This window comes from Mus musculus, chromosome 14, assembly GCF_000001635.26.
Source record: "Mus musculus strain C57BL/6J chromosome 14, GRCm38.p6 C57BL/6J".
Taxonomy (NCBI): domain Eukaryota; kingdom Metazoa; phylum Chordata; class Mammalia; order Rodentia; family Muridae; genus Mus; species Mus musculus.
Genome location: NC_000080.6, coordinates 23,613,332 through 23,641,187, shown reverse-complemented (window position 1 = coordinate 23,641,187; position 27,856 = coordinate 23,613,332). Strand labels below are relative to the sequence as shown.

Sequence of the window (27,856 nt, the reverse complement as noted above, 5' to 3'; positions counted from 1 at the left end):
GGATTTAGAAGGAATGTTTTGGATGACCCAGCACTCTCTTAGCACTTTGACAACCCTTTAAGTGATTGTTTTGTTTGAGAGCAAGTGAAAGAATGCATTCCCTGTTAGATCCCCAGGTGTTCTGTGGTTCACTTTGAGTTTATGGCACAGGCTTCTGGGTTTTCTCCCCAGTCACATCTTACCCTATTACTGTCCCCAAATCACAGCAAAAATGCATTCAATAATTGCTGAAAGCCAGCGTGGGATCCAGTTGGAGGCAAACTGGCTCAGAATGCTGCAAACCAAACAGAAGGGCAGTGCTCATGACAACATAGCTAGCCAGGGTGGCACTAGGTGGCAGCAGATGTTACAGCTTCCTCTTGGGATTTATGAGCTGCAGGACATGCGACCTCTCTCTTGTCTCTTACCCCTTGTCCTCTGTCCTGACAACTTGAAAGATTGTCACTTTGGAAAGACCCTGACCAATGATGAGTCATCTGTGATATAAAAATAGAATCCTTTGCAGTAAGAATGCCCTTGGGATTTTTTGATGCATATGTCATTTTTCAAAAAATTTGGGAGGTTGGAGGCTTTGTGTATATGTGTACATGTATGTGTGTGTGTGTGTGTGTGTGTGTGTGTGTGTATGTGAACATGTGCTTGTATACATATTAAGGGTAGTAGTGTATAATTCCAATAGAGTAGGATATAGCAATAGGGGCATTGGCCCCAACCTCATCACAGTACCAGACAGGATAGACTCTATACACATATGAATTTAAACATATCAATCAATTAACCTATTGAATGTCAACCATGTTTGATAGTGGAAAATACTGAATAGCATGGCTAAGTCCAGATTTTTCTCATCATGATGTTTAAATTGTATATATTTTGTAAGAGGTAGTCCAAACTTCAAAGGGACCAAACAGACTAATAAAGAGATTTCATAAGGCAATATATTCTAATTGCCATTCCACTGGCGCTAAATGCTGGAGGCTGATAAGCTGAAAGACATCCCCTTACAATGGAATGTTTGGCTCTCGGGGATATTTCCAATTGAGAGAGAAATCCTCCAAAAATTCCTGAGGGGACTCTTACTATGATCTGCACATTGGTCTCATGATTTTTATTTTCAGTAAATGAAGCAAAACCCTGTCTTGAAATCACCCTTCTAAGAGCAGTGATTGGCTTTAGCCAGGCAATGGTGGTGTGTGACTGTGAGCCCAGTCCTTGGAAGGTAGAGACAAGACGAGCAGAAGTTCATGACCAGCTTCATCAACATAGTGAGCAGAAGTTCATGACCAGCTTCATCAACATAGTAAGTTCCAGACCATTCTAGGCTACATGAACCTCTTTCAAAAATCAGAATAGGGCTGGTGAGGTGGCTTAGCAGGTAAAGATGCTTGCCACTAAGCTTGATGAACTGAATTTGATTCCCAGGATATAAATGTTTCAAAGAGAGAATCAACTCCCATAAGTTGTCTTTTGACCCCCCCACATTCAAGCCATGGCATTTGTCTTAGTAGTTGTCCAACATCTCCTGGTGATTCTCCTGGGCTCCAGGTGCTCTTGTCTTTCAGATTCTTCTTTTTCGTAAAGAATATTAAAAATCACATTTACCATTACCTTTATATGAGTCAAGGGTAACCAATCTGATCTGCATTAATTATCAGTATTATAACTGCTTACGATTTGTCATTTATTTCTTCAACCTAACATTAAGGGAATGAATATTAAGATGTGCTTTAGGTCTTTAGACATATGAGCCTGCCATGTCTGATAGAAAAGTGGGCTGTGTTTTCTCCACCCTGTCCTTTCTACCATTCTAGATGTTTCCATGGTTAAACAAGCAATCTCAAATACAGGTGTCATACGGCATACTCATCCCAATGTCGTAGTTATTACAAATATGATAAAGCAAGTATTCCATTTCCAGCCTGTCCTTTTCAATCTCTGTATATGAAAAGGAGTCTTCGTGGATTAGGAGGTGACTTCATGTCTTTCCCTGTTTCAGTAAAGTACCCTGAAAAAAAAGTGACTCAAGGGAAAACAGGTGGATTTCCACTCACAAGTCCAGGGTACAGTCAATCATGACAGGGAAGTCATGTGAGGAGCTTGTAGCAGTTGGTCACGTCATATCCACAATCAAGAAGCAGAGGGCTGTGAATGCAAGTGCCCATCATCTTCCCGAATGTTATAGTCTAGATGCCCAACCAAAGGAATGGTCCCAGACACAGTGGGCTTTTCCTAGTTCAGTTAACCTCATTTGCATAATACTTGACTCCAGGCCCAGAGGTGATTCCAGACCTCATCAAGTTGACAATTGAGATTAGCTAGCAGAAGTCTATGCAATAATGAAAAGCTTTCATGAGATTTCATGAGTTTTCAAGTTTATATATACCATTATTAGGAGCTCTTAGAAATGGATGGGGTAGATCTGATGAGGAATATGAGGTGCTGGGGGGTCTTGGGTGTCTCCTAAAGTAGACTCAATTGCTGCTAATTGTTCCCATGCAGAAAAATAGACTCATGTGATCAGATCTTGTGATGCTTCAAAGGGAAGGGAGAAAACTGGCCTTACAAATTGAATCTCCAATTTAAAAATACTGGCCATACAACTCTCCCAGTGCCCAGCAAGCCAAGCAAAACACGTCTGCAGGCCAGATCTTGTTTTCAGCCTCTACTCTAAACTCTCTCTTTCTGTTCTTGAATTAGCTCAGCTCCAGGGGTGCCAGGAAACTTTCTTAACTCTTGCTTCTTCATCCCCCAAAAGGTCCTTTCTCCCTTTAAGATGGAGAAACTTTGGCCTCTATGTGTCTGGGGATTATTTCTCATAAAGCACATTTTCAAACAGTGCTTAATTAAATCCCCAATTTTCCCTAAGCAAGTACTGTATGCCATAGTAATAAATCAGCTAAACTTACTGTAAAGCCCCAAAGCTACATATCATAACCCCTACGTCATCTCTGAAAATAACGTCTTTAGAACCCCATAAACATACTCCTCTGTTTGTTTAAGGACTGCAAGGGCTTTTTAAACATGGTTGCTAAGTCACAAGGGAGTATTTTCCAGGACATAAATGGAAATGAGCATAACCCCCTTCAATTGTCAAATTCTTTATGAGAAGCCCAAATCTGTCTATTCTGCTAGTGGATTAGCTTGACCAGAACAGACTTAATGATATTAAGTGTGTAAGTGTCAATGATCGCTGGAGACTTTTCTGCCTTATTTTTGCTAAATGCACACATTATACAAAGGTTGGCTTCATTTCTAACAAAGTACATAGAAAGTACAGATTGGTGTACATAAATCCTGACCACAGTTTTCATCAGCCTAAAAATAATGATTTTCTGAGTATTGCACTTAATGTTTCCTGGTAATTCTTAAGCTGTTGTCCCTTCAGAAACAATGGAAGTGTGTCTGGGAAATTTCTCCCCAGACACGGTGCCCAGTGCAGGCTTTTCGCTTCAATCACTGAACCTTTGGATTTTGCATGGAAAATTGGTAGTTCAGGTTAGTGTAGCAACAATCTTTGAATATGGAAGCTGGGACTCAGATATTTTCAGAACTAGAAAAAAAAAGATGATAATCTTATGCCATTTCTGATTTCCATACAGCCATCCCATCAGGCTGGTTTCTGCATGGAAAATACCCAAGCTTCCTTTCACCTGTTGTCACACACAGGAACAACTTGTAGGAAGGGTCATTTACTATTGGAATTCAACTTACCCTTCCTGATAACACTCTGTCCTGTGTCCTGAGTCCACACCATGATGGGACATAAGTGGATGCTTTCTATAGCCACCCTCACCCAAAGCCAGAAGATGCAGAGATTTTGAGATACACCTGATCTTGACATCCCGAGGAACTGCAGAGACAGGATGCAGAAAAAGGTGAAAAGATGCAATTAGGAGTCTCCACCTGTGCTTTTCCTGTAGCAGAAGGGAGAAGTGAGCCAGGAGTGCATTAAGGGCCATGCCCTCTCTATAATAGCACGGGCAAGAATAATCAAGCAAGTTCTGTAAAGAGCTACATCAATAATTGAGACACGTGCCAGGCAGCAGCATGGCTTGCTGGGGCCTTCAAATACAATCTGTTATCAGGCATGGATAACACTGGGGAAGTAGGAAAGGAGGCTGTGCATCTGTGTGTATGCACGTACACAGGCTTGGAGGAGTCACAAGAGAGTTGCAGCCAGCACTGCAGCAAGTGGAGGCATAGAAGGCAATGTGTATAGCTTCTCATGTAGAATGCTCATGACAGTTTGCAGGTCAAACACACCCTTCTTTGGGAATTGGATGCTACAGGAATGTTTATTGGCCAAGGACTCTAGCATTCATCCATGGATCCCATGCCGAGGGCTTCCTCTCTCATAGCCTATTTCTATTGCTAGTTTACTGCAGTTTCTTCCACCATAAGGGTCCTGGAGGTCCCAGAGTCTTTGAACTTAAAGGTTGAACAAAGATCTATTGGCAGCCCCTGTCCTTTCTGCCTGCAGACTAAGTCCAGGTGTCATTCTCTTGTAGCCTAATGCATTGGAGTCTGGGCCCATAAAACCAAGTAAGGGAATGTCTTGGGTTTTCCAGCTTTCCCTACTGCCTTCATCAGCACAGACAAGAAGAGCCATAGGGTACATATTGCTGGGCTAGTTTAAGATCTCTTTGCTTTCTGCTTCTCTCCTGGTTGTAAGCTTCTACATTATTAGAAGACAAGATCCTCCTTTGGCTGTGATTTGTGGGCAACCAGCAGCTGGTCATATCACCTGAGATCCTCGTGCTATGCCAAGACCCAGGCAGCACTGGATGCAAACAGATACAAACAGCTGCCATTTCTCCATGTAGCTGTATCTACTAACCACCCTGATAGAGAAAGAGGCAGGTTTGGGGAGTCACTGGGGATGCCTGTTGGTTCATCCACAAGGCTTCAGACCAATTTGACAGGAAGCAGAAGAGCAGCTGGGGCTGAGAGGCCCCCTTCTTCCACGAATTCCCCGCCTCTTCCAGATTCCTTCCTGTCCTCACCTGTCTCCAAGCCAGCCAGCTGTGACAGTTTAATTGGTGTGGGGAAGGAGAGGCAGTAGGAAGCAGGCAGGGGTGACCAGTGTTCTGGAAGAAGAAGACTCCTCTGGGAGGAGTGCATGGAACCGTGACAGACAGGCCTGAGAGAGCTATATACTGGCAGGTCAGGGAGCCTGGCTCCTCTGAAGTAGGAATGGTTTTTCAGACTCTTCCTCTTTGGACTGGTAGACACAGTGTCTTGCATTCCAATTTGTTTCTCAGTGCCCCTCTGCACTGAGGCGCCAAGAGCTAGGCTGGAAGATCCCTGCAGAAGTGAAGATTAGAGCAAAAGATGCCTAGTAGGTTAGCAGCAAGACTGAGCCCTTTCCTGGCTGAATTCTGTTCTGCTTTATGTTGTGCATCCCTGAACAGACAGATTAACCCTTTCAAGATGTAGGATTTTCCCTTTGTAAAATGGGGTGACTGTAGTGACAAGGGATAGAAATAATGGTGTATGCGAACGCTCTCAGCACAGGACTAAGAACAAGGGTTGCTCAGGACATTAGCTGTGTGTTGTTGTTGTTGTTTTTCTTAATTATTTTTTTCCTTGGTTTCATTAGGGAAAGACATGAAGAGACAAGAACTATATACACTAGAAAGTGGTCACAGTGATCAATTATGGGGTAGTGGATAGTACTGAGCTTCTGAAATGGCAAATCTCAACTCATACGTGGTTCACAACTGGAACAGATCTCAGAAGAGACAGCTGTTTCACAAAATGAGACTGAGCCAGGAAAGACCCAGGCCCAGCCAAGAGTGTGGGATGGTTTCATGTACCTTTGTTTCAGTTATGGAGTTAGTTAGATTCATAGATCCCGTTTTCTGATTTGTGATGGAAAACATTTCCGACCTTGGGATTGGCTAACAAGTAGCCTGAGAAACGTTGGTTTGGAGTCTAAAAGAGAGTATGCCTTCTCAGCTCCAGGAATTTAGGGAACCTTTGAGGAAGAAGGCAGGCAGGCTAGCACTGGGTCCAAAGCTATTGGGTAGGATTATCTAATACAGAACCAGGGAGGGGTAAGGCTAGTATCCTTAGACTCTTCTCCGCTTTTTACTTTAACTGTAAGTTAGGGCAAGGGGGCATGCCCCAAACTACTTTCAGCATTAATAATTCACTACAAGGGACCCCAGAATTCACAAAAATAACTGTATTCATGGTGACAGTTTATTACAGGGGAATACCTAAGATCAGTTTGGCCAAGGGAAAGAGGTGCACAGGGCAGAGCCTAGGAAGGTTCTGCACCAGGAGCATGGCACCTTCGTTATTCACATGTGATCACATGCCATCCATACATGCAGTCTGGGAGCCCAGCTCAGCCTGAGAGCTCAGCTCTACTGGGCTTGACTGTATAAATCTGGGTGTTTATATCCATGGCTACCTGACCTCAGTTTCCACTTGCTTTCCCAAGATGCACTGTTACACATTCCAGTGTGATCAGCCCTCATCCTGAATCAGCTCATGACCATCTGGTTGCCCCAAGACCGCAGGTGAAGGCACTTTGTAGTCAGTTATGGCACTCCAAGGGCTTAGAAAATGCCTCCCAGAAGTAGACAGCAAAGGTTGGAGCTTCCTTTGAGGAAAAGCTATGCCTATCTATGTAAGTAAGTCATGTAGCAAGTCCTGTATAGACTTTTCCTGGGAAGTCTGCAATTGGCCTCTTCTACCACTTATGCAAATAGCAGAAAAAGAGGGGAACCCAGTCTCCTGAACTTCAGTGCCCACAAGGTTTTGTTCATGTGAGCACCATCACGGCTGGAAACATACATGGCTTAATCCAGCCCTTTAAACCTTATATACCTATAGACAGGATTACCCGCAAAGGGAGCCTGGAGCAGGAGATGGGGAGAGGCCAGCCTGAACGTATGCTCTGGAGGCAGGAAGTATCCTGGTCACAGGGATTCCTTGCTAAACAACCCATTTGCTGCTACTCAGAAGGGATGAGGACATTTCCTGTGCCTTGTTTCTCTGCAGACCTGATGGATGGTTCTCTAGTAGCCCTCAACGGCGTTAAAGGATAATACCTGTCTCTCTACTTCAATTTAACTTCTGTACTGTAAGACTGGATAAGGTCAAAGCCAGATAACTCTTGAGCTAGGGAATAAAAAAGCAGATTAAGCCTGTCATCGGGCCTTGCTGTCTCTCTGTAACCTGACCTCTAACCAGGGATAATTGGAACCCACCCTAATGAATGCTTAATGTCTCACGTGGATGAAGCTATGTCCTAATATTTAGAGATGCAAGCTGATCCCAGGAAAGGAGTGAACAGGCTGTGGTTAATGTCTATTAGTATTCATTGTGCTTGCGAAGCTTTTCTATGCAGATAGGTAGATCATCACTTTGCAATTCATTAGCAGTGTGATCTTGCGTTGGTGTCAACTCCTCTGACATTCGGTTGCCTCAGCCATCAATATGGATAATAACTCATTACTGCCCGCAGGGTACTTACTACTGAGCATGTGGAGCACTAGGTAGTTACTTGTGGGTATGGGGCACACTGGTGTTTATTAAACTGGATGACAATAGTGACACAAACATGAGTCCTCTCATGTGGAGTGACCTGTCAGCACCTGGTTCTACTGTGCTTCCTCTCAGGTGGTTTTCTGCCATGGTCCATAAACCAGACAGTGGAAAGAACATTTTGTTGGAAAGGTCTGCTGAACTCTGCATTCCAGGACACATTTTTTAACTTCACGGGATCTTAGCTTTCTTGGTTGCGCAATAAGCAAGTTTTTCTTCCCTTTCTCTAACATTCCTATTTCATCTCTCCCCCTTGAGATGTGTCTTATTATAGTGAAATGTGGGTTCTCAGGCAGGATGACTGGCCACAGACCATCACTTTGTAATTCATTAGCTGAGTAATCTTGCGTTGGCGTCAACTTCTCTGACCCTTTGTTTTCTCAACCATCAGTATGGACAATAATTTATTACTGCATGCAATGTACTTACTGCTGGGCACCTGGTGTCATAGGTTCTTACTCATGGGCATGGAGAATACTAGGTACTTATTACTGGGCACAGGGCACACTGGTGTTTATTAAACTAGATGAAAATGATGACACCAACATGAAATCATTTTCACAATGACTTACACATCAGTAGTTTGGTATCATTAATCTTTATTTTCATTAAGCCGGTGGTTTAGCTCTTGTTTAGAAATGACTCACAACTTAGTAGCTCAATGTTTATTGAATAGCTATTATGTGCCAGGCACTATTTGAAGCTCTCAGCCCTTATGTGCTAGTATCAGAGGGGAGGCAATCGACAAATAAATAAATGTCATGATTTCATCGATGGTAAATATGAAGAAGATAAAACTGATAATGAGGAAAGCTAGATTTCTTCAGTGTTTTTGTGTATGTTCAGGATTCCTTTAGAGGTCTAATGAAATCTATGGTTCCCTTGTCAGAGCATTTTTAACTTACAAATATGTATCATACAAACATTGGATTACAAGGAAAATAATTATCTAACTATGCAGTTATTAGAATCTAAGAAACAAACTTATGCACCGTGCTTGTTTTTGATGAGGATATTTTTTACCAATAGCTATCAACACTTATAACACACCAGTGCATCTCATCAGTAGCATTAATGTGTTTGAAGAGTTATGTCACATTAGTTGTCTTATCCATAAAAGATATGTGGGATTCTATTGTCATCAAAGTCATTTAGAGTTTCCATTGGTTGTCTCTGCTCTGTAAAGGGGGATACTACAGATTTGGGTCGAAGGATAATGAAAAAAAAGGTGCGGTTTTTCTCATTCAAGTTTGAGGACTCTCTCAATGAACCCCACAAACTGCTGCTCTGTGGCCAAGGTCAGGAACCCAGAGACTGTAGGGCTCCTTGTGCTCTGGTTGGAATTCTGACTTCAGACAGATGAACGAAACAATTTTCAGCTTCTAAACATCATTCTAGATGGAAGTGTTAATGGAATCAACTTGGGAATCAAGACATGAACCCGTATTGCTATAGTTGGATACCTTTTCCAAACACGTAACAAGATCCTCTGGTGGGGTAAAGGACAGCCTGTGGATGCACAGTGCTGGGATAACTTGGCTATCTATGCGTAAATAAACTCAGACCCTTACTTTATACCATAACAAAGTGAACTCAAAGCAGACTGGAGATTTCCCTTCCAGAACAAAACACAGGTTTGAGCCTTTGTTACATTGGGTTTGACAATGAATCTTTGAACATAATACCATAAGCAGAAGCAACACCAACATAATAGATATATCAGTAAGAGTGAAAGCTTTTGTGTATCAAGGGATCCTATGAAGAAAAAGCTGCAGCCCCCAGAACTAGAGAAAATGTTTGCAGAACATGTATTTAATGATGAATGTACTGGGCTGCATAAAGAGCTTTTCTTTCTCAGCAATGAAAAACTAACCTGATTTTAAAGTGGACAGAGCTAATGAATAGCTCTTTCTCCAAAGGAGATGCAAACATAACCAACAAGCATATGAAGGAAAATCAATCAGCCACATTCAGCTTTTACTCATAAACGAAATGCAAATCAAAAATACAAGATACCATTTCACATTTACTAGGGCACCTACAATAAAACAGATCAGAAGGAACACCCGCAAGGATTCGGACAGATTGCCATCCATGTGTGTTGCTATTATGATGACATAAAGGCTCTGGAACATTCCTCAAAAATAATTTTTCCATCCAAGTCTTTACCTGGGAACACTGAAGGCATATGTCTGCACTAAACTTGTAGCAAGTGTTTGTAATTTCTCATAATAACTATGTGGTGGGAAGTATCACCAACACCCATGAATGGGTGACTGGATTAAGAGAATGTGAGACAAAAGTGAGACAGAGAGAGAGAGAGAGAGAGAGAGAGAGAGAGAGAGAGAGAGAGAATGTGAGATATCCAAGCAATGATATATGACACTACTATAAAAAGTAATAAAGTTTTCACATATTCCCCAACACGAATGAACCTAGAAAGCATTATACTGATGTGACAGAGTCGGGCAAGGTCACTCATATGAGACTCCATTGATACTGACTCTCAAGGACAGGGGATTTCATGGAAACAGGAATAGATTAGTTCTGGCTGACGGCTTCAGGGATGGTGTTAGCAGGCATAGCAGGGGTTGGTAGTGAAATGGTACTTGAGTTTCTTTCTGAGACGAGGAAAGGATTCTACAATATGGGGTGTTTATACAACTCTGTGTGTGCTGAAACAATAGCGCCATATACGTCAGCACATGGATTGTATGGAGCATGGGTAATATTGGGTTGATATAAGATAGAATTCTGGCTGGGGGAAATGTAATGGTAAGAAAAATACTCAGAAGGCTGTCTCATTAGTCTTTGCTGGGAGATTGATGCTTCCATTGGAAGCATTATGGACAGGAGAGCCTTTCACTTGAAAATTGGGAAGAAATAAGAGAGACTCCTAGGTTGTGGAGTTTACTAGCTGGCAGCTTTCTCTCCAAAGGCCTGAGTCTTGGTTCCACTCTGTAGAAGTATTGGGAGTGCTAGATTTAAAACCCAAAATGTCTGAGTACCAGGTTAAAGAGTTGGTAGCCAGCCTGAGGGACTACTGGGAGGTGGCTAGTCTTCTAGGAGTTGGATCTTAGGGCCTTTGAAGAATCTATGAACACCCTGGTACCTCTTCTCTCTGTGTGCTTCCCTGCAGTCGTGACGTGAATACACCCACTCCCCCAGGCTTCTCTGCTACAATGTACTAGCTGCTACTCACTGGAAGGGACAGAATCAAGAGACAAAGATGACATTTCTGGAACTATCACCAGAATAAACATTTCTTTAAATTTTGTATTTATGCTTATTTAGTCGTTGTTGTGTATGTATGTATGCATGGACACATTTGTATGCTACAGCACACATGTGGTAGTATGTCAGAGGACAATATGTAAGAGTCACTTTTCCTCTTCTACTGTAGGTTCCAGGGATTGAACCCAGATCTTCAGTCATCTTCATTGTGTTAGCTCTATATTTCTCCTTATTAAGTTGTCTATCTCAGATATTTTGTTACAGCAATGAAAAGTTAACACAGAGAACTAGAGGCCAACTTAAACACCAGCAGCCCCGGGGAGAGCTATTTTGGAAGCTGTTGGGATAACTGATTCCATTGTATCATCTAATAGATAATAGATAAAAACATACATATAGATACACAATAATGCACATTTTCACACACATGTTCATGTATACACAACAATGATATAAAAGACAGAAACCATAGTCAAGGAAAAAGCATGGTCCTGCTTCACCCCAGGCTGTGACTGTTCATGCCCATGTTCTGTTTGTTCAGTGGCAGTAGATCTCAGATTAACTAGGAAAGACTCACTTCAACTCTGCTCCTAAAGTGTGCCCATCAAGTATAGGTTCCCCAGCCACATATATAAATGGTAAAGAGCAGGAGCGTGCCTTTGCATAGGCACTGAAGAACTTAGATAGTGTCAGAGAACTAATAGAGAAAATAGTCACATCTCCTCCATCCCTGGGTCCCAAGGGAAAGCCTGCCTTGGTGACTTGTCCATCCAAGTGTGTTGAACTGAGTTGCTTGGTGTAGTGGATGTAATGAAGGAACTCTAGACATTTAAAAAGTCATCTGATTGCACAGTGAGGTCACCTGCTTCATCCTGAGAAGCAGCCAATCTATTACACTCCCCAAAGGCAGAAAATACACTGCTGGTAGCATCAGGGGTGTTCCTAGATCAGAATCCTTCTGCAGGAATGGATGGGAGGAAGGACAGGTTTCCCTTGCATTAAGAGCCTGGAGCCAAAGAGGCTGGGTGGTTCCCAGCAATGCTGGGTGATTTATAGCCCTCAATGTCATCCTGATTTTCAACCACTGCTCCCCTGGGAGCCTGTGTGCCAGTCCCTTAGGGGGAAAGAGACAATGGACTGATTTTTAATGGCAACAGGGCCAACAAATCTGGATAACTCCTGACTGAACACAAAGGTGCACGTGTTTCTTCTCATCTGAAAAAACATGCAGTGTGGTGCACACACTGCAAAGTGGGACCTACCAGGCTTTGCCACTCTGAAGAAATTGTGCACACCAGTAAGAGAGAAAGAGCGGGCTTCTGCCAGTTTTCACATCGCTCTCCTTAGCTTGGACTTCACCATAGAACCTATTCTTTGGGATGGGTTCCCATATCAAATCATGGTTAATTAGAAAATGAAAATTTAATATGATTATTCTATGGTGCAGTTGAGGGTGGTGAAAGAGACAGTACTGGCTGAGGAATCCCAAAGCTAAACCGCTCTAACCATTTACAGTTGTATGCTATTCCTACGTGGGTTTACTTTCTATCTTGTCCACGGTTGTCATTGCTGCTCAAGTTCCTTTCAAAACACACCCTTCTTATTTACTGTAAAACACAAAGCTCTTGGCCACAAGCACCTTTCTTTGGAGGAGTCAATGGTGTCTATATTACCAGCGATCTACACTTTCTACCCAGTATGACTTCTAGCCACCCACTATATCTCAGGGATACTTTCTTTCTAGCATGTTCTGTCCTAAAAGTCTATTGTAAATATCTCTTCTTTTGAGCCTGGAAGATAAAGCTGACTCGTCAAAAGTAAGATTGAACTCCCGCTGTAAACGTTAGTCTCTACATGTAGTGTTGGCTGTAATCATATTATTTCTTTTAAAGTTAGAATTCCGCATCTCTGAAAATGACAGCAAAATGAAATCAACCAGAGGGCAGTTTTTGTGTGAATATATCTCATGTACTACACTTGGTGGTTTAGAATTGTTCCAAGACTTGTGTAGTAATGTTATAAGCATGTGTGACTCTGAAGTGGGCTAAGAACTAAACACCTATGAAGAAGACTTTTAATTTGGTCCTAAGAGAATACATGCTTTACATGATAACTTACATCTGACTGTTCCTTCCAAGTCACTGCCTGATGCCAAAAGTTTAAAACCACAGTACCATGGAACCCACAAGCATCTTCTAGAACTTACCGAACTCACAAGCCAGAACCTGGGTTCAGGCAGACATTCAATAATTAATGAGGTATATTACTTTTTCTATTTGTAACTAATTCTCTCCTCCACAAAAGGCAAGAATTTAGTGGGGGAAATCTCTCTGCTTCTCCTTGTCTCCATGGTCCTCAGATTGCCCAGTATTCTGTTTCCAGAGTGTTGACGTCAGTGGAAACAGCACACACATAGTAATTATCTAATATGCTATAAACAACATTCTATGGTCTGGCAGAGAAAATAATGCCCCAGGCAAAGGGGAAGTTGAATTATGAAAAAGCAATAAGCCTTTTCATAATTACACACTAAGAAAGAGAGGTCTGGTTTTTAAGCTAAACAGAAAGTGCCAAGGGAGCCTATTTTGAAGTGAGGAAGATGCCCCACCCCCACCCCCACAGTGACATGCACCATCCCACCTCTGAGCAAAATGGAGAACACAGTCAGTCTCTCATTGTACATCCTGAAGCACGGGATGGTCGCCAGAGCCCATCACCTTTTCCGTGGAATCTCTTGGGTGCAGCTATGACTGATACTTCTATGCTAGACACGTCCCGTCTTGAGCTGGGCAAGCAAAAGATGAATGAGTCCCCATGGCCCTGCTGTAGATTACTTAGTGCCAGTTGTCAGTTCTTCTATCCCAGGGAAGGGTTTGCAATGAGACTGTTTTCGACAGACTGTCCATGATAAATGATTTTCCCAGTAAGAAATTGCTTTTCTGCTAAACCTCACCCAATCATGCTGACAAATGTCTGGCTATAGAGAACCCTGCTACTGCTGTCTCAGAAATGGGGTGGGGGTGGGGGTAGGTAGTGGCTGGGATCTGAAGCCAGGATGGGCCAAATAGGAGGTCTTGTGGGTGAAGACAAAAAGAGGCAGGGGATTTGGGTTCTGACGTATGTGTTTGATCAGCTCCTATCAGCTATTGCTGAGAAACGACCAGCAGAGTTCAGAATGTTCAAGATCTCAGAGAAGGAGGCGGCCTCAAGGGCTGCGTGTGCCTCTCAGTTCTGGTTGGTGGTATTTCCATGTAAAACTGTGTAGGAACGCAGCAACTGATGTCAGCTATAAATAGAACAGAAATGCGTACACATAGCAAGGGCAAGAACCTCCAGGCAATGTTCTCAACCTGTCATTAGTCTGTGACCCTTTCTGAACCATCATAAAAATAGCATGCCCTCCTTTAATATTATTTGGCATTTCAAAAGAGATTAAAATACCAAATCTAAAAATCTTAAGTGACTGTTAGAATTTTGTCTTTTCCAGCTGAACAGAGTCTCTCTTTCTCTTCCACACACTAGGAGGAGAGGAGTCTGTTGCAGTGGCAGTTAGATGTTACATGTTGTGTGTCACTTGGCAACAGAGGCCCTGAGGCCCTGGCAGGTTAATACCTGTAGACTTAGAAACCTGGGTTCAGGGTTGGTGCCATTGTAGAGTTGTTATGCTAGGGCCTTGGTCCTGCGAGAGGGGATCATAGCACTATCAGAAGGGACATGGGCAGTGCCAGGGTCAGTGTTGCAGTGCTCCTTTGCATCCAGCCTTTATTTCAATGGCCTCTAGTGCCTGCTAGCTCTTGGTCCCTGCCATTTCCTGAGACCCTGGGAAGGACAAATTCCCCGAGTTGCTCATCCCATGGCACAGGCTGGTCTTTGAGCTGTGACTTGAAGGCTAGGTTCAGATAGGCAGGATGACTTTGCTGCCATACTAAAACGTTTGCTGGGGAGAAAGAGGCTCCTGGAGAAGGGGGCCTTACTAGTTTACCCTAGAGGATTACTGGGGACACTAGAATTAGCTTTTCCTGTGGTTTTCATAAAAGGGCCTCCTGGGAGGTTCCTGCTTTCTTCCATAACACGGGAAATCCCCTTGAGCTGGTAGAAACAGGTGGGCCATGCTCCATTTCTCATTTTTTTTTTCTGGAAAAGGCCCCATCTTTCCTTTAACACAACATGCATCCCCCCTGTCCTTCCTCACATTGCTGGCTTCCTCCTGCTGCAGGGTACCACAGGTTGGCCCCCTCCTCTGTCTCTAGACACCATGAGAAGGAGCTTCTGAATGCTTCCCCAGCCTTGCAGCGCTCTGCATAAATAGCTCAGTACCCGTTTGCTGTGGGTTTGTTTTTGGCTTCTTCCTCCATCCATTCATGGCACATTTACTAAGCCTGAGCACATATCAGACTATCCCGGGACCAGAGAATAGACAGACAGACAGACAGACAGACAGACAGACAGATTTTTCTGCCATCTCCTCTGGAGCTTGACAAGAGGTAGCATTGGTACACTAGCAATGAAAATGTGTTTACTGTCCCACTACAGCCCAGTATGTCCTAATCCACATCTTGTTTCCTTACTAATTCATAAAGCCTCTTCGTAAGCCTGCGAGGTGCTTCTGTAAGAATCAGACTGTTCTAGGTGAGAAAGTCTGGTAAAGGAAGATAAAACCAGAACCATCCAAATGATGGGTGACACCACCAGAGTCTGCATCCTGGGAACTCTGCCTTCAGAGACTCTGTGTCCTTTGTGTGGGACTCCTGTGGCAACTGAAGGGAGATGGTCCTGAGTCATCATTGGATGGTGTCCTGGTTTCCTCGTTGTCGGGGAGCAGCCTGGCTGTCCTGATAGTCGGCTCTATCTCTCTGCAGTAAGGTTTCTCCACACTTGATGTCTTGTCCCTTAAAGACCTAAATAACTATATGAGCTTGCCTGTGCTCTCTATTTGGATCCAGGGACTTGGACGCTGAACTGCAAAGAAGAGGCGATGTTTAAACCCATGGGTCCATCTGCATCCTCCAAATGGTACTTTGAAAGTCAGTCATGTAAAGTAGAAAGACTTTAAGGGACCATCCAGAAGAAATATGACCCCTCTATCCAACCAGGAGTTAGGAGTAGGACTGGGCTACTTCTTGCTGGTCACGAAAGGAACTGGAATAATTGACATCTGAATTTGAATCTGAAACTAATCACAGCTTCAGGACTCAGGTGTGTCTGGGTCCACAAAACTAACATGCACACATACTGCAAATAAAAGGAGTAGGGTGATTAAGTTTGGCTGGTCTCTGAAAGGCAATCATGTCCTTAAGTAGTCATGAACATAGCACCAAGCACATAGCAGACATGTGATGGGCAAAAAGCTCACAGCCTTCTGGGACCACTAAGCTTATGCTGGCCATCTGCTTTAGGAATTCTCTCTACTAGATATTCTGGAATGGTGGCATAGTATAGTAATTCATAGGCCCTTCCCACCGTGACTTAATGGATCTCTAGGAAGTGAACCCGTACCACCAGGACTCATGCTCCTCAGTCTACTTTGTATATGATCTCTGCTTGATGTCAGTGTATTCCTTTTGCACTGTGCTAATTAAAAAGCTGATCTTGGTTTGCTGATTGACACCTCAAGTGAGGAAGGGAGGGGATCTTGTGGCCAGTCAGTGTGAGAGGGAGGGCAAAGGATCCATACTGGAGGCTATGAACTCATGAGTAGTATTTGCCTTGGCAGAGGCTCCTTAGTCCCGAGATGCCTGACTCCTGAGTTTCCAGTCCTAATGTCTGTGTGGCTAATAAAGGAAGTATCTGTAGAGTTACTGTTCTGGGAGTCTCACTTTTGGCTGAGTCTAGACAGATCTTCACTTTCCTGCACTTGTACTGTGGTGAAATAGACAGCTAGCTACTCTAGCTGAGGAGTGAGACTTATGATAAGGACTTTACCACTGAAAATCTAGATGTTCAAGAGTCATCTGGGTAGCATCTTTGTGAGCAAACCATAGTGGTTAGTGTCATCTGAAAAGGCAGCACATTTTGGTTTACATGATGAGATTAAAAGAAAAACCCATACCCACTATATATAGTTTCCAAAATGGTAATTCTGTGCAAACAAAGAGAAACCCTAGCATTGTTTCAATATAGTTAAGTATTGAGCTAGCACACATCATACTCGATTACAAGATACAGTCAGTTATAGAGAGGCTGGCGCGCATCCTAAGTGCCCTACCTCACTCAGCTCCTCAGGGTAGATGCTCATTTTTCCTAGGGGAAGGAGCAACTTTACCCCTGGCAGTGGAAATGTCAAGGACAAGGCACTCTGGTCTCAATGTTCTCCTGGCTCCATCTTTCTGAATCTGAGTCCTGGTCAATAAAGTAAGAGTCAGTTTATCAGGGTTGTCCTAGAATCATTGCAACTGTGCTGGTAGGCCCAGCCACTAGAGGATCTAGAACTTTCCCATTGACATTAAGTAGCCAGCTACCCCAGGTGAACACAAGCTGGCTGCTGACACAGGATCAACTGGGCCTTACAGCAGGTCCCTGGAACCTAGTTATGAAGGCTGTCCTGGGACATCTTTGTGCGTCGTAGGGCAATGTCAGAGTTTATTTGATTGAAATGGCCAGACCTCGTTTGTAACATGTTGCAAGGAGAGGCAGAGTAAGGGAAGAAGTAGGGGCTGGAGGCTGATTTTGATTAAGCTTGCCATTTCACTATAAAATCTATAAATGGGATTTAATACACTGTGATGCTCAAAGATGACTCTTTATTTTCTTATTCTTATGGATTTCTCAGAGGATTAAGCAGTTGTCGTTGTAGCACAGAGACCTGAATCTTTCACAAAGCCTCTGGTGCATTTCCCAGACACAACAGCTTCTTTTTGGTGGCTGAACCTAGAGCTGCCTCTTCCTGTCTCCCAGAGAGAAGTTTTCACTCCCTAAACACTGTGATTTGCTTTCTTGTGTTTTCTATAATTGCCCCACAATCCCGTGGTCCATGGAGGCCATGTTCATCACCAATCAGAACTATAGCTCAGAGACTTTATGACATTTGTCTTGTCACACAGCTTGGAAGTGTCAGAACTGAAATTCGAACTCTGACATTTTGTGGCTACAAACCCCAGGTTCTCCCAGGCTGTACTATAAATATTCTTGGATACAGAGTTATGGTGGCATAGGTTAATCCTTTGAAGCTTAATGCTCTTTTCTCTTCTTTCTTTTCCTTCTTTTCTTTCTTCTCATTTGCTTGTTTTAGTTTTTGAGATAAGAGATTCTCTGCGTCCCCTTGACTGTCCTGGAACTCACTCTGTAGACCAGGCTGGCCTTGAACTCAGAGATTTACTGCTTCTGTTTTCCTGAGTGTTAGGATTAAATGTGGGTGCTGACACCACCCAGCCAATGCTCTTTCTTTTTAAGATGTCTGTATTGGGAGATGTTGAACTCTGATAATTGAATGAAAATCTTAAATTCTGGATGTGTGTATAGAAGGGAAGCAACCGCACCCCACAGTTTTGCATGCTTTCCATGGTCTCTTTTTTATTTGTTTGTTTGTTTATTGAGTGTTTGGGAGACTCTTTTAAGAAATCCCTTCCGGGATCTTAAGGAGTAAGAACTAAGCAGTGGGGAAGGAAGAGGAGGAGGGCAAGGTTGGGGGAAGAAGGACAGAAGGCAAAGGCAGGCTGGGAAGCACATAGCAAGGAGTAGACACTGCTCACACTGTGAACAGTTACCATAGCAAGGAGTAGACACTGCTCACACTGTGAACAGTTACCATAGCAAGGAGTAGACACTGCTCACACTGTGAACAGTTACCATAGCAAAGGAGTAAGCACTGTTCACACTGTGAACAGTTACCATAGCAAAGGAGTAAGCACTGCTCACACTGTGAACAGTTACCATAGCAAAGGAGTAAGCACTGTTCACACTGTGAACAGTTACCATAGCAAAGGAGTAAGCACTGTTCACACTGTGAACAGTTACCATAGCAAGGAGTAGATACTGCTCACACTGTGAACAGTTACCATAGCAAAGGAGTAAGCACTGTTCACACTGTGAACAGTTACCATAGCAAAGGAGTAAGCACTGCTCACACTGTGAACAGTTACCACGGTTTGAGCCTCCTGGCTCAAGGACTTTCTTTTCAGGTCACTTGCTAGAGTAGTGGTTTATATATCGTTTCCTTATGAACCCAGTGACTTATCCTAATTTATAAGCCCCCTGCCTATCCAACTCTCTCTTAAGTTCAGTGCCCGTGGGAGGCAGGGCGTAGGTAATTTCATTGAGTTTCACCAGGCCTTTGTGGGTACCACCCACTTGCCAGTGGCCTGTCAGTGACTCTTCCACCCCTAGTTCTCTAGGTTGTATGGAAAGGCTCCTGAGTATGGGAGCTGTTTATGCACAGAGGGAGACTCTGGAAGGTGTGGCTAGTATATAAAAGGACTATATTTAAGAGCATGGATGATTTTATGTTTGCAAACTTTCTATCCCACCATGGAAGGAAGGGGCAGACATGATCAACCTCATTCATTGTTTGAGTATTTTTTTTTCTCAGTGCTATGACAAATGCCCAGAAGGAGCAACTTAAAGGAAGAAGGATTTATTTGGCTCACAGCTGCAGGAGATACAGCCCATTGTGACAGAGAAGGCTTGGTAGTAGGAATGCAAGGTAACAGAGCATACTGAGTCCATAGCCAGGGAGCAGAGGAACAGGGAAGAAAGCAGGCTGTTCTGCATGCCTCCTGCTTTCTTTCATTTTGCTCAGTCTTGTGACCTCTCCGTTCACAGGATGGTGCTGCCCACGCCCAGAATGACTCTTGCTTACTAAGCTGGACATCTTTGGAAATGCCTTATGGAAATGTGGAGAAGTGCAACTTCTAGGTCATTCCAAATCCAATCAAATTGACAGTGCGAGTTAACCACTTTCCTCCTTCATTTTGTGTGAGGAGAACGTACCCTGTGACAGACCCCTCTTACAGCGGCCCCTGGAGATGCACATGATGACCTGCATCCCTTTCAAGTTTCCTGTCTAATGCCCTGATATCTTGGAAACGTGTTAAAAAGAAAACACTTTCCCAGGCCTAGTTCTAACAAAGGCAGCCCTTCCATCTCAGATCCTGCTGGCCAATTTCTAGAGACACCGCAGAAGAGACCTGAACCCATAGAGAGCTAGAGGGGCAGATAACTCTGACAGCCAGTGGACTCCTGGGTCTGGCCTTAATTAAGGCAGAGTTTGGAACAACTCAGCCTAGTATCAAAGCACAGCTTTAGTGACCCAAAGGATAGGTTATTTACCTCTAAGATCTTCACCCCAAATCCCAAAACCTCTGCCAGCCATGGCCACAGACTTCTAATTCTTAGCTTCACATTCTTTTCACTTCTAGAAAGCATCCCCCTTGGTTCCCCTTTTGGTTAAGGAATATATTTGAAGTTTTAAGGAGATGCCTGTTATGTATAGGGTAGATAGGTAAAATTGGCAACTGTTTATAAAACACTTTGGTGCCGTGATATGCCTACACACCAAGAGCACCAGATGGATATGGAGTGAGTCTGTATAGGTGGGTGTCAACCTAAAAGAGAAAAAGAACTAAGTTTAAAACAGAGGTTGGGAACTGGCACTTCTCAGTATAAATGAGTTGGGTTGCTTTTTTTTTCTTTCTATTTCGGTTCAAAAGTCAGCATAGCAAGATTCCATAACAATATTCTTGTTTGGTTTATAATGTGAGTTAGTTTGTAAGTGAATCTCATCTGTATATTATATCCATGGAAACATCTCCGACACACATGCCTGCAATATCTGCCCTGTTGTGTTGTGTTTAGATGTTTCTCTTCCCCCCGCCCCCCATTTATTCTGGGTCATCATGAAGCCCTTCCATATTTTTATTCTTATAGCTGATTTAGAGAACAGAACTCACTTGGGGAATTCAAAGGTAGCCAAAAAATATTCTTACAAAAGTTAATTAATTAAATTAAAAGCAGTCAAAAGAATTAGTCACAGTAGTACGCACCCTGAGTGCTAGCTACAGGAAGGGCTGAGGCAAGACGAGCTTGTGAACCCAAGAACTTTAAGCTAGCCTGGGAAGTCTAAAGGCACACTGTCTCTTTGAATAAGTGAATAAGTAAAGAAAATAAATCTCTTATGCTGAGTGTCTGCTTGCAGGTCAGCCTACCAACGTTTTGTCTCTTGGTGGTATATAAAATAATACTTCCTTTTTTGCTTAGTGCTGACTTCAATTAGTAAGGCTGAGTCATTTTGCATTTTTAAAAGCTGAGCAGATGGTTATATATCACTTGATTGTGAATCTCTGGGCATCACAGAACAACAACAATAACAACAAAATCCACTTGGCCTGAAGCCATTTCACATGACATTGGTAACAAAGGGACAAAGGGATTTGTTTGTTTTTTTAACTAGGCCTTGGGGCATTACCACCGAACCTCCTAGAAGGAAACTTCTTGGTTTTTACAGCTGTGAAACTTATTAAGGATGCCTTATAGGATTGTAGAGTGTTTGAAAATTACCTGATTGGATGTCTAGTTCTGTGCACAATCTTAATCTCTTCCCTAATCTCCTTCCTTTTCTCCATTTACCTGACCGGGCCCTGAGATTAGTTGGTTAGTTGGTTCTTTCATTGGTTGATGTATTTGACAGTTCTAGACACTTATATCACCATACATTTTTATACACTCCATTCTCCTCCCTCTCATTCCCCTTCCTTTCCTGCTGGAACCACTTCTTATCAGCAAGTCTCCCTCCTACTTCCCTGCCTTCTTTTTGGGTGTGGCCCACTTTTCCTGTTATGGAGACAGTACCTGACACAAGCAACCCAGGACTTTAGTTGAGCTCACAGTGTTAGCACAGAGCAAGCATGTTGGCTGATGTGGCCAGGATGTTTGGTGCTGGGGTATAAAGCAGCTGATCGCACTGGGAGACAAACAGGAAGCAAGAAGGAAGTGGGATGAGGTACCCTTCAGTGTCTTCACCTAGGGACCCAATGTGGATTACCATGTCTCTCACTGAAGAGCTCCACAATCTCCCAAGACAAGTCTGTAAGGAACATTTTACACTGAACTGTTAACAGTGTCTGTTAATAGTGTCTGATGATAATAATGAGAGTTTTTACCAATATTTAAAAGCAGAGTGAAGCAGGAGGAACCTGGGTGGGAACCTGAGGAGGAACATAACTGAAAAGAGCGAGATAGCCAGCAGGAGACTGCTTTGTGGAGGAGGAAGTGGCCACCTGCCAAAGGCTGGGAAGACAGGCACTCAGAATTCCCTGTGGAGTTTGCCACATGGATATGGTCAGCATCCCTGACAAGTGAAGAGTTAGTGGGTGACAAGGTGAGCGCTCCAGGCAGGCTGAGGCAAGGAGCCTGTGACAGTCTTCTGGAAGGAAGCCACTGTGAGTGTTGGCTCCAGAGCTCAGTAGCAACTCTGATAGTGAAGGCTGAACACCCATTTAGGGAGGCCCGACCTCTCATCAGAAGAAGGAAGGATAGAAGGTAGTGCCTGAAAAATATGAGTGCAGGGAACAGAGTGAAGCTTGGTCCCGGTGGCTTTCACTGGAATTATGAGCTGAGCATCAGCTGAGATGGTGATACAGGGAGGGACCTGGAAGAGGAGAGAAGCACTGTGCTTTCAATGTGATTTGTCCCCTCAGAGTTCCTGTGTTGGTAGTTTGATCTTTAGTATGTTGATGCTGAGAAACGGTGAGATGTTTCAGAGATGTGGCCAAGTCAGAGGTCACAAGATGGAACACTTCCCAGTTCTCTGGCTTTCCCTCCTGATCCCTCTGTGTAGCCCATTCTTCAACTATTGGGATCCCACCCTCCTTAATGCCCTTACCAGAGTAAGGGAGAAGCCAGAGTGATGCCTGGAACCTCTCAAACAATAAGTTAAAGAGTTGATCCCAGACTCTGGTATTTCATTATAGTAAAAATAAATAAATTAATAAATAAGTGCAAAGAAAGAAGAAAAATGAAGACTAGTAGCCCTGGAAATTTGAAAAGCAAATCAATTTGAGAAAAAACAATAGCAGTCTGACCATTCTTACTGAGGAACACACTGAAAATGAACCCTGTCATTTGGCCCATAGCCCTACCTGGAGGTATACAGCTCTGGGGTATTCATGCAGCACAGGGGAAAGGTCAGTGGACTGCAGAAACGTACAAGGAGGCTCAGAATGGGGAGTAAGGCTCAGCACTGAGGGCTGCCAGCCAGGGGTTCTCTGAGCTATTGCAAGTGGACAACATGAGCAAAAGAATGCAGCAGTGCTAAAGAATGAGCAGTGAGGAATGTCACAGTTGCTGCTGCTCACCTGAACCAGACTGGGGAGCAGGAAGGGAAAGATAGCCTGCAGTGAAGTTAGGGCTCACTGCCAATTACAAGACTAAAGGCTGAGCTAGCACCTTTCTGGTGGTCTGTCTCCATTTGCCTGTGAAGATGAGTGTTTGTTTGCCAAAGACTGAGCCCAGTGCTTCATCCTCAACCATCATTCCTATGCCCACTAATAATTGTGTGTGTGTGTGTGTGTGTGTGTGTGTGTGTGTGTGTGTGTGTGTGTGTCTGTGCTCGCGTGTGCGCGCGCTTGCTCTCTCTCGGGCGCATGCATGGGCGCTGTCAGGAAATATTTTGCTACCTGTTGTTTTGTTTTGTGCCTCAATGAATTTATTTGAATTGAGAACAGTCATGAACTGACAATTTTGGGAATCCACAGGCTGCTCTGTGCTTCAGGGACAGTGTTTTGGGGTTTGGTAGTTTGGGTCTTGGAGTGTCTGGCCACAAATACTTCTTCAGAGTTGATGTTCTAGGGTGTCATTCTCCAGGGTTAGATTAGCAGATAGTGACGAATTGGAAGTCCAAGTTGAGGTCTTGACAGCTGCTGCCCAGGGCCAAGAACTCTGCTGATTTCCAAGAGGCCAGGAGTGTCCTTTCTTTGCAGGCCACCCTGTGAATGCCATCTCATTGTCCCACATCATAATTGTATCATTACACGTCATAACAATGGGACTGCAACAGTTATTACTGCACATTCTAATTATGTGATTACTCAGTCTTTCACCAATTATATAATTAGATTTAATTATACCAATTGCACAAACAAACTATAGTCAACTACACATTACTTAAAATAAAATCCAGAACTGCGTGTATGGCAGCAGTTGCCCTGCAAACAAGAATAGAAAGCAAGAGAAGAAAGGTTTTTTTTTTTTTTTTTAAACCAATTTTTAAGTGGAAGGAATTATATGATCTGGTAGATCTTTAAGGATAATGGCAGGAAATTAACTTATCATGAAGTATTTTAAAAAAACACAATTTCTTTCAAGAAAATATGGAGGATGCCAACCAAATGAAGGATTTATTCCACTACCCAAATAGCTTACTGAGAATGGTGAGAAGAAAAGAGCAGGAATGAGGAGAGAGAGGCAGAGAAGTTCCTATGTGGGAGGTGGAGGGGGATGGGGCATGGGGGATAGGGACTGAACAAGTTTGACATTTAGTGATTTAAAAAAATCATACTGTGTAATTTGAGGCAGAGCACATTATGATGCCAATGCAGCTCAGATTGATAGATTGAGCCTTAGCCCTCCTTACCTAACTATTTCTGGTATTTCTGACTTCCTTTCACCCTCAGTTCATTCCCCCCTGGATAGGAAGTCCAGGTATAGCTACTTAGAATCACTACCTAGCACTCCAAATCAATACAAGCAGGGCAGGAAGGTTTGCCCTTTGCAGGTTAAGACTTCAGGGTCAGCACCCTCTGGGGTTGTCTTTGAGTATCATTTGTGAGACAAAATTTGAATAGGCAGGTCCAATAATCCATGTCATACTCATGATTGCTTGCCCTTTGTATAATCTTTGGCTTTGAAGAATTCGAACTTGGTGCCATAACATATAGGTGACCTCTGTTTTCCCTACTGTGTGGAAACAGGCATCCTAGAAACACGGTATTTTCTGGAGAATAGGTTTTTCTTTTTTTTTTTTCCATTTTTTATTAGGTATTTAGCCCATTTACATTTCCAATGCTATACCAAAAGTCCCCCATATCCACCCACCCCCACTCCCCTGCCCACCCACTCCCCCTTTTTGGCCCTGGTGTTCCCCTGTACTGGGGCATATAAAGTTTGCAAGTCCAATGGGCCTCTCTTTCCAGTGATGGCCGACTAGGCCATCTTTTGATATATATGCAGCTAGAGTCAAGAGCTCCGGGGTACTGGTTAGTTCATAATGTTGTTCCACCTATAGGGTTGCAGATCCCTTTAGCTCCTCGGCTACTTTCTCTAGCTCCTCCATTGGGAGCCCTATGATCCATCCATTAGCTGACTGTGAGCATCCACTTCTGTGTTTGCTAGGCCCCGGCATAGTCTCACAAGAGACAGCTATATCTGGGTCCTTTCGATAAAATCTTGCTAGTGTATGCAATGGTGTCAGCGTTTGGATGCTGATTATGGGGTGGATCCCTGGATATGGCAGGTTTTTCTTTGATTAATTCTAGGAACCTATATAAGCCATGGCACTGTCTAGGCTGGGGATGTAGCTTAGTTGATGAGTGCTTGCCTCGTGTGCAAGAGGGCCTGAGTCCAATCTCAAGCACTATAATAAAAAATAAGGTGACACCTATACAAAATAAATTTTGATTTGGCCTGCAAAAGAATGAAAATATGGTCATTTGGAGCAACATGGTACATACTGTGTTAAGTGAAATAAGCCATGGAAGAAGAGCTCAGTATTGGCTGTTTGTGCTCATATGTGGAAGCTAAAAAGTTGATTTCAATGCCTAATAATGATTTCTAGGCTGGGAGGTGTGAGGGAAATAAAAGGAGGTTAGATATCAGAACAGACAGATAGGAGGAACAACTGTGGTGATGTCCAGTAGTGAAGTTCAAAGGCTCCCAACACAAAGAAATGACTAAGAAGAGGGAATGCTAATTACACTGATTTGACCTGTGCACACCCGACACTGTACACTACAAATATGCACTTAATACATGTTAATGAGAATGAAAGCAAATAGAGAAGACTGACTGGTGCCCCATGGCCTCTACCTGGTACAGAGCCCTTGCTGTTGGCTGCTTCTGCACCCTAATGGAGAAGAAAGAGTCTTCGTTGTTAGGTGGCTGGTAAGAGCACATCTGGAATAGTGGGCATACCACAATTATACCTCACTAAAGACATGTAATTGGTGGATGCTGCTTAAGGACATACTTCAGGGAAATTCTCTGTTGAGCTTGGCTGAGTACGAGAGTGGCTCAGCTTCTGCCTTGGGATCCTTACAAAGGTTGACAGGATATGGATTGCTGCAAATGTACATATAATATCTGCGGTGTGTGCTTAACACTGCTATAGAAATAAGTCTTGGTGCTACGCTGGGTCACAATGGGGGTGCAGCATACTTAGTTTCATACATGAATGAAAAATTTACCAGCTGTGGAACTGCCAACACACATGTGAGGGGGGAAATGTGCTTTTAAGTCTCAGATAGAGGTGTGCGTGTCTACTTTCTTCTCCTGCAGAGTTGTTCATGGAAGTTAAGTGAATTTTCCCCTGGATATTTCCATCTGCTCTTCAGTTTCTGCAGTGCTCTGGGATGTTGTTACTTGGCTTTGCAGTCCCATAAAGGCTTCCACTTTTGCACATAGATTTATTTGTCCAGTGGGAGGTTAATGCACAGCTCTGGAAGGTGTTGCCCAGCACAAGAAAGTACAGCGATCATGGAAATTCCAGCAAGCAAACCCTGGAAAACTGGAACTTAGAGAGGGAATTGGACTGGCATGGCACAGCTCACATTTCCTTCCTCATCTTCAAAAACTCAGCACCAGAGCCAATCAGGAGAAACTGATTCTTATCAGCGGGATTGCAACTTGCTGGTGTTTCTCAGTCCACTTTGCTAGGAACTGGGAATGTACAGAGCAGAAGATGGTGTAAAGCAACCCCAGCCATGTTCTAAAAGCCAGCAAAACTACACCAACTGTTTTTAATTCTCAGTTCAGAGCTGGCCATCTCTGGTTAGCTTTTCTCAACAGAACTGTCAATGGAAAGATTAGAATCTATGTGTCTGTCTTGGACCTCTCCCATTTCAGCATTTATGGTATGCCTGCAAGCTCAGGTTCCATAGGATCAACGCAAGAGTGTACAAAATGCCCTCTGTAGGAAATGTAGTCGATCCTGAATAAGCATCAGTGGAGAGGGAGAAAGCAACTACCACAAGGCAAACACTAACTAGGTAGTCAGTGGTCACTGTGGCCATTCATATAGCAGATGTGTATCAGATAATTGCTAGTCAGGAAACAGACCTAGCTGACAGCTGCTGGACATTCTGGTCACAGAAGTTGCTCTCTGTAATTCTACAAGCTGTATCACTAGCTATTGGGAACTTACTCTATGTAAATTGCCAATCTGTCCTTACTACCCCATTCAGTAGCACCACTGTGATTTCCTTCATTTGATGAAGAAAAAGAACCTAAGTTGTTGAGATCATGTTGTAGCTCTCTTTTGCTGCTTTGTAGGTTCTTTTTTTCTTCCACCCCTTTCCCACCCTTTTAACCCCTAACACTAGATAAAGAGAAAAAAGGATAGAAAGGAAAGGAAGCAAAGCTATCATTATACTACTTCCTGCTGTTTGGGGTATCGAGTTCCTTGGGGCATTTGATCTTTGCCATTAGGATATCTAATTTCTTCTTTCTTCTTTGTACATGACTACTTAACAAACCACAACCAACAGCAACCAGTCAACAACCAACATGTTTCCCCACTGCAACAACCCATACCACCTCTGGGGTTCTAGCATTTATATGCCCTCTGAAAAGTCCCCAGAATTCTGAACATCATACCATGTGGGTAGTCACTGGGACTAGAGATTGAGCCCCTGATCTGGATGAGGAGTTCCTAATCCTGGGACGACACATTTCGCTAGAGTCTAGGATCTGTGTTGTCATCATGAGCACACACTGTAAGTGTGGGCAAACACTGAACTGAAGAGACTCCTCAATTAATTGTACATCATATGGAGATCTTGGGACTAACATTTGCCAGACTGTTAATGTGTTCTTTGCCTAACCAGATAAGCAATTGACAAGGAGATAATTTTGTTCTACT

At 43.4% G+C, this 27,856-nt stretch overlaps 1 protein-coding gene and 1 long non-coding RNA gene across 56 annotated transcripts in view; both read left to right on the top strand.

The window, feature by feature from the left end:
- Positions 1-27,856, top strand: part of Kcnma1 (potassium large conductance calcium-activated channel, subfamily M, alpha member 1) — a 712,823-nt gene that overhangs the window by 363,923 nt on the left and 321,044 nt on the right. The gene's annotated exons all lie outside the window — the stretch shown is intronic.
- The window catches only part of Gm51422, a 58,436-nt gene that overhangs the window by 8,930 nt on the left and 21,650 nt on the right, over positions 1-27,856 (top strand). Inside the window, exon 2 of the long non-coding RNA XR_003951126.1 lies at positions 1-27,856. This exon is cut by the window's left edge and continues 7,463 nt beyond it; it is cut by the window's right edge and continues 21,650 nt beyond it. This is a non-coding gene — a long non-coding RNA (predicted gene, 51422).